The 7,047-nt window shown below is 49.6% G+C and overlaps 1 pseudogene; it reads right to left on the bottom strand.

The window, feature by feature from the left end:
• Nucleotides 1-3,802: 3,802 nt before the first annotated feature.
• On the bottom strand, nucleotides 3,803-4,224 carry LOC128592231 (40S ribosomal protein S15-like; annotated as a pseudogene).
• Between the last annotated feature and the right edge of the window lie 2,823 nt (nucleotides 4,225-7,047).

Genomic DNA, 7,047 nt, shown 5'->3' with positions numbered 1-7,047 from the left:
TTGTGACAGAAGGCACAGTGAGTGTTCATGTGTACACATTGTGACAGGAGGGACAGTGAGTGCTCATGTGGACACATTGTGACAGGAGGGAGAGTGAGTGTTCATGTGGACACATTGTGACAGGAGGGACAGTGAGTGTTCATGTGGACACATTGTGCAAGGAGGGAGAGTGAGTGTTCATGTGGACACATTGTGACAGGAGGCACAGTGAGTGTTCATGTGGACATATTGTGACAGGAGGGACAGTGAGTGCTCATGTGGACTCATTGTGACAGGAGGGAGAGTGAGTGTTCATGTGGACACATTGTGACAGGAGGCACAGTGAGTGTTCATGTGGACACATTGTGAAAGGAGGGAGAGTGAGTGTTCATGTGGACACATTGTGACAGGAGGCACAGTGAGTGTTCATGTGGACATATTGTGACAGGAGGGACAGTGAGTGCTCATGTGGACACATTGTGACAGGAGGCACAGTGAGTGTTCATGTGGACACATTGTGACAGGAGGGACAGTGAGTGCTCATGTGGACACATTGTGACAGGCGGGAGAGTGAGTGTTCATGTGGACACATTGTGACAGGAGGCACAGTGAGTGTTCATGTGGACACATTGTGACAGGAGGGACAGTGAGTGCTCATGTGGACACATTGTGACAGGGGGGAGAGTGAGTGCTCATGTGGACACATTGTGACAGGAGGGAGAGTGAGTGTTCATGTGGATACATTGTGACAGGAGGGAGAGTGAGTGTTCATGTGGACACATTGTGACAGGAGGGACAGTGAGTGCTCATGTGGACACATTGTGACAGGAGGCACAGTGAGTGTTCATGTGGACACATTGTGACAGGAGGGAGAGTGAGTGCTCATGTGGACACATTGTGACAGGAGGGAGAGTGATTGTTCCTTTGGACACATTGTGACAGGAGGGACAGTGAGTGCTCTTTTGCACACATTGTGACAGAAGGGACAGTGAGTGTTCATGTGCAGACACAGTTATAGGAGGGACAGTGAGTGCTCATGTCCACACCTGTGATGGGAAGGACAGTGAGTGCACATGCACACTCATGACAGGAAAGTGTGCACACACATGGTCTTACTGTCCCTCCTGTCACAGGTGTGCACATGTCCGCTGCTCAGATTTTCCTGGGCATGGCTGGGCAGTGCAGGGTGCAGGTCCATTTTGCCTGCTGGACCTCTGGTGGGCTTAGTGCCAGCTTTGCAGCATGTCCTTAGACAGAAGGGACTGGTGTGGATCATGCTGTTTGTGGTCTGAGACGCCTCCCCGCACCCAGTCAGGGTGACCCCTGAGAGCCCTGGGTAACGGGGCAGGTTCCACAACCACAGCAGGGGCTGGAGAGACAGCGCATGCTGAGAACATGCCAGGCGTCACCACTTCACACATTGCATCTCATTGTGTCCTCACAACCACCCCACCACATGTCTGTTACTTCCCCATTTTTAAAGAGGGGACTGAGATCTCGAGGTTCATACGGTGAGTAACCGGCTGAGTCAGTGCTAACATCGAGCTCTCAGTGGCTGCCCAGCCGGTCCTCTGGGTCTGGTGTCCACCCTGCCCCATCTGGACACCGAGCCTGGGCAGGCCACATCGGTAGAGACAGATCAAGATCAAAATTCCTACTCCAGAAAAAAAAAAAAAAACAGAAAGGCCTGCAGGTGTGGGCAGCTCTGTGCAGTGTGCTGAGTGCAGTGTTTAGAAGCAATGGAGGCATGAGCTCGAGTGGGAATGCCATGCTTCTCCTGCGGTGCCCAGCTTTCCTGAGCCTGTGCCACTGGGTTCAATGGCTGCCCCTTCTGCCTTCTCAGAGCTGCAGACCGTCTCTCCTTGACTCCACCCTTTCAGGCCCACTGGGAGCCATCCTGACTCTCCCCCTCGGCTCACCCCAGTACACTCCTCCCACTGCCTTCTCATGGACATCCGGGCATCTGGCTCTCTCTTGCTGAGTTTCATAGACTCCTATGCAAGAAATTCTGCTTGAAAGAATCCTGTGTGTACTCCTGGCCATCCTGTTACAGTGCTCTGGCATAACATTACTCGTGTGAGTATCGTCAGCAACTTGGCAATGACATTGTGGTTACTTGTGTGCATGTCTGCTTACTCCAAGGTTGTAACACCGAGGAGGTAACAGTTCAGTCTTCTATTCATCCCACACACTCTGTGGACATCAAGGAAAGTCTGTTGCAGGACCTGTGAGTTGTTACCTCTAAACAGATGGTGTCCCTTTGAGAAAGACCAGCTTCAGATCACTCAGTGGTTTGGAATTGGTCTGACGGTTTCCCCAAGAGCACAGTGACATTCCTTCAAGCAGCAAGTACCATTTTCAAGTGCTCACTATCTACCAAGCACTGTGTTCAACATTTAATATTTTTTTCTAATCTACTAAATAATCTGGGTACGAATTTTATTATTTTCACATTAAAGATAAAGAGAGTGATGCTTTAGAGAGGTTACATGGTTTGCCTGAGATTAACCCAGGCAGTGGGTAACATTTGGGCCCTTACCACAACCATCTGCATTCACCCTGTCACCCAACACAGGAAGAAACATGAACTTCAGATGTTATTTGGGATGTGTAATTTATGCAGTGAATGGCATTTCCACAAGCAAAACTGTTTTACCTTTACAGAGCATTTTGGAATATATCAAGTACACTTACGCATCTGTCGCTATATTTGATGTTCACCCAAACCTTATGGGATATTATCTTTATTTTTATAGTCTAGAGACTCTATAGGTAATTTTACTGGATCAGAAAGATTGGACAGAATCAGCATAGCCTGAACTAACCACAAGACACTTGTGGTTTCCACATGACTCAGTGCCCCAAAGATAGCAAGGAATCCTGAGAGCCTCAGCAAAGCATCGTCAACTGATAAGGCAGAGACGGAACTGGGAGTCAGACGTGTGCCCAAATGCTCACAGCACACACATCCAAAGAGCATATGTAGCAATGCCATTTCAGGATGACTAGGCATGGTTCCCATAGCAACATGACTTATTTCCAGTTAAATTGTTCAACTTAAAATATTAGACCTCCCCTCATTAAAAGAAATAAATAAAAAGATCATCAATGTTCGTTTTTCTATTATACACAGATCCAGTGCTTGGTTACGGTAAAGAGATAGTAATTCTCGCCCTTGAGCAAACAGGAAATAAGATCACTATTTTGGGTCTGGAACAAAATGGATTCCTGTCACCACAAGGCCTTGTAGCTCTTGGAGGACAGTGGGTGCCCCGAGTCCCACGCCAAGGCTGGGGTCTGGCTCCTTCCTTCTGCAGTGCTAGCCCAGCCCAGCGAGCTCAGGTGCACAGCAGCATACAATGTATAAGGGAAAGAAGAATCACTTTCTCCAGGAGGAACACTCAGGCTGGATGGGACTGAGAAGTCAAGAGCACAGCAATAATGAAAATTAACGTTTATTGTGTTTTTCTTTCTCTGTGCCAGACGCTGCCCTAAGATCATCCTATGAATTTGCTCACTCCTCCTGCCCTGACGTGCAGGTGCACAGCCTTCACCAGAGTCAGCCTGTCCTGTGGAGTTTCCACGCCAGGTGCTGACCTCTCTCTGGCTTTGGAAGTCCCAAATGGGGTCTTCTACGGATAGAAGCTGTTTCGCTCCCATTAAAAACCTGCTGTTTCCTGCAGCCGCCTTCATGGGTGGTCTCAGCTGGACTTTCCGGGGGATCTGCTGCGCCTTCTCCAGCAGCATTTGCTGCTTCACCTTGTACTTTATTGCTTTGTTTTGTTTTTTTAAACTGGAGAAGTGTCTTTATTGGCTGGGCAGCCTACTTGAAGGGGATGAAGTGGGAGGAGTGGGTGGCCCCAATGCCAGGCTGGCCATGCTTCACAGGCTTGTAGGTGATGGAGAACTCCCCTCGGTAGTGACCCATCACCTCAGGCTTGATCTCCACCTGTGAAGGTCTTGCCACTGTAGACGCCCACCATGCTGCCCACCATTTCAGGTGGGATGATCATGTCCCACAGGTGTGTCTTCACCACTCCGGCTTCTCTGTGGGGGTGCCTCCCTCTTGGCCTTATGCAAGCGCTTCAGCAGTGAGTGCTGCCTGTGGCGCAGGCCTCTGTTCAGCCCCCCCCCACTGGTGGGCACTGTAAAGTTGCATCAGCTGCTCAGAGGACATATCCAGCAACCGGTCGAGATCCACGCCACGGTAGGTGAACTTGGCTTCTTTTGCTCCACTTCTGCCATCTTGTCGCCTTCCCAGAAAAAAACCACTTTATTGTTTTGACCCAAACTCTGCTGGCTTTCCCCTTTTCTCTGCAGCTTCCTCACATCTCTCAGCCTTCACGGACTCGAGAGAGTCAGGGCCTTGCTCTGGATCAGGCTTTAGCTTAACACAACATTGTGGTGACTGGTTTGATCGTCTGTCGAGACCACTCAAACTCCCTCCCTGTCAGCCAGAAGGCTGCTTCACTTCCTTGAAATTGGTGTGTTCACTGGAGAGCTCTGTTAACTCCTCTACAAACTTGCCTTCGCATTCCCAACTTCACTGACAGCAAGAGGCCCAGCTTTCAGTCCAGCTCAGCTTTCCTTACTAAGCTTAATCACGTTTTTTATTTAAAGTGAGAGACGTGCAAATTCTCCTTTCGCTTGAACACTCAGAGGCCATCGTGGGACTGTTAACTGGCCCAGTTTCAATCTTGTTGTGTCTCAGGGAATAAAAAGCAGTCAGGACACACAGCGTCTCTGGTCATATCTCACTCAGCTGTGGTTTATGGCACCGCGCAAAGCAGTTGTGAGACCATCACAGATCCCTGATCACAGGTCACCCCACAGATATGAAGTGATGAAAACCTTGAAATAATTGTGAGAATTACCAAAATGTGGCACAGACAAAGTGAGAACCTGCTGTTGAAACATGGCTCTGTTTGGCTTGCTCCTCACAGGGCTGCCAAACCTTCATTCTGCAAACCTGGAATTTGTAAGAAGTATGGAATCTGTGAGGCAGTGAGATGCCATGAAGGAGCCATGCCTGTGTCACCAGTTCAACTCTCCCCTACGCCATAGGCTGTAGACACAGTTTCCATCTCCCATGTGCTGCCCCCTCATCTCCGCCACAGCAGAGAGCCCAGGTTTCCACCATAACTGAGGCCAGGCTCAGGTGTGAGGAAGGCCAAGCTCTTGTTCTCGCATGCCAGATTCAGTAACTAGGCTACTGTTGGTTCAAGAAATGACCGAAAGAAACAAGAGAACAGGGTCACCTTGCAGGCGGCCATGCCAGGAGCCAGCCTGGGCTGAATTAGAAGGACTTCCTCGCAAAGCTCTTGCAGTTTCGAGCCCCTCCTGAGGCTACGAGTGCCTCTTGCAGTTATGAGCCCCTTGGTCTTGTTTCTCCAAAGTGAGAAACGCTGACACTTCTCTGCTGCACAGGAGAGGCTGCTTCTCTGCCCTCTCCCTGGTCTTCTAAACAAGAGAGACACCAGAGTTTGAATTCTGCTCAGGAGTTGAGTGCAGGTTGGTTGCTTAAGTCATTCTGAGCTTTACTGTCCATATTTGAAAAGATGGAGATTGTGCTATTTTCCCCAGATGTTAGTGGAAATATTACAAATAATGTTTCAAAAGCACTTAGGGACCGTGTGCGGCATGTAGCAGGAATACAAGGAATGGGGACACTGCAGGGGTGCAAACAGCCTGAACAGGCAGCCAGGACGGGGTTCAGGAGAGTCCAGGGAATGCAGCTCCTTGGGGCCCCTTTCTATCTTCTCAGTTTGTAGGTTTGTGTTGGCCCTGCCCACATCCCTCTCCTCCCTCCAGTCCCTCCTCCTCTGGGTCTCCCTCTCAGAAGCCGTCACTCCCACAGGGCTGTTGGGACCGTGAGCGTGGGGTGTAGAGGGCCCTTGCTTCTGCAGTGAATGAAAGAAATATGCTCAGCACCTGGATTATCCACACACTTCACGTGCACACCGTGTCCCGTGCAGGAGACACACGCATTTGTCATAGTTCACTTAACCAGGTCTGGCAGTAGATTGTCTGCAGCTTTTCACTATTATAAAAAATACTCCACGACTATCCACTTCATGAGAGTCTATGTGCAACAATTCTTACTTACACTCAGATAATGTGCTCAGAAACAGTGACGTGTGTTTTCCACAAAATGTTACACGTCTCCATGCCCAGCAGAGGGGAAGTGCAGGCTGCCCAATACGCTCTGCTGTCCTCTCTGGGAAGCTGTGCTGTTCTCCAAACCAGCCATGATGACCTTCCCACCCCTCCTCCCTCCATGTTTCTCCCACAGACTTTGTAGATAACGTCCCCAAATAATCCAGCAGACCCAGAACCCAAAGTCACCCCAGGACCTTTGTGACTGTCTCTGATGTTGGGCCCCGTGAAGCATCATGGAACAAAGATCCAAGTGTGAGCAGTTGGCCTGGCAGTAAAGGAGCGAGGGACGAAAGAAGGAGATGGAGGACGCCATTAAAGGTCACCTTCCCCAAAGGCCAGCTGTCACTGGGGTCACTGGAATTTACCCTCTGAAGGGGCCGTCCCCACTAGGTCAGCTGTCACTGGGGTCACTGGAATTTACCCTCTGAAGGGGCCTTTCCTCATAGGCCACCCGTCACTGTGGGTCTGTGTTTCCCTTTAATTCTCTCTTTTGAAGGTGTGTCCACTAAGCTTGTTAATCTCATACCAGGATGGTGAGCTGAGGAAACGCTCACACCTGATTCCAGCGTGATCTTCAGGACTACGCTCACCCTTGCTATGCTCCTCCCTGAATTTGCTGAGCTTTGTGGTGCTAAGGATGAAGGTGGGGTTGGAAGAAAGGACCCAGGGACAGCCCTATAATCTTGGGGAACACCGACGCCAGAGGCTGCCGGCGGGTGAGGGGGAAGCAGGGAGGGCGTCTCATCGAAAGGCCTCAGCATGAGACAGGAGGTTTAGAAATGCCTTAAAGACATAAAGTTATCAAAATAATATTTAAAAATAACCAAATATTTAAAAATATTTGAAGTATTTTATGCTTTGACACTGACGGTTGTTTTACAGATTTTCCAGTAATGATGAAAATTCATT

This window comes from Nycticebus coucang, chromosome 8, assembly GCF_027406575.1.
Source record: "Nycticebus coucang isolate mNycCou1 chromosome 8, mNycCou1.pri, whole genome shotgun sequence".
NCBI classification, from domain to species: Eukaryota; Metazoa; Chordata; class Mammalia; order Primates; family Lorisidae; genus Nycticebus; species Nycticebus coucang.
Note: the sequence above shows the minus strand (reverse complement) of the source record. Positions and strands in the feature narration are given on the sequence as shown.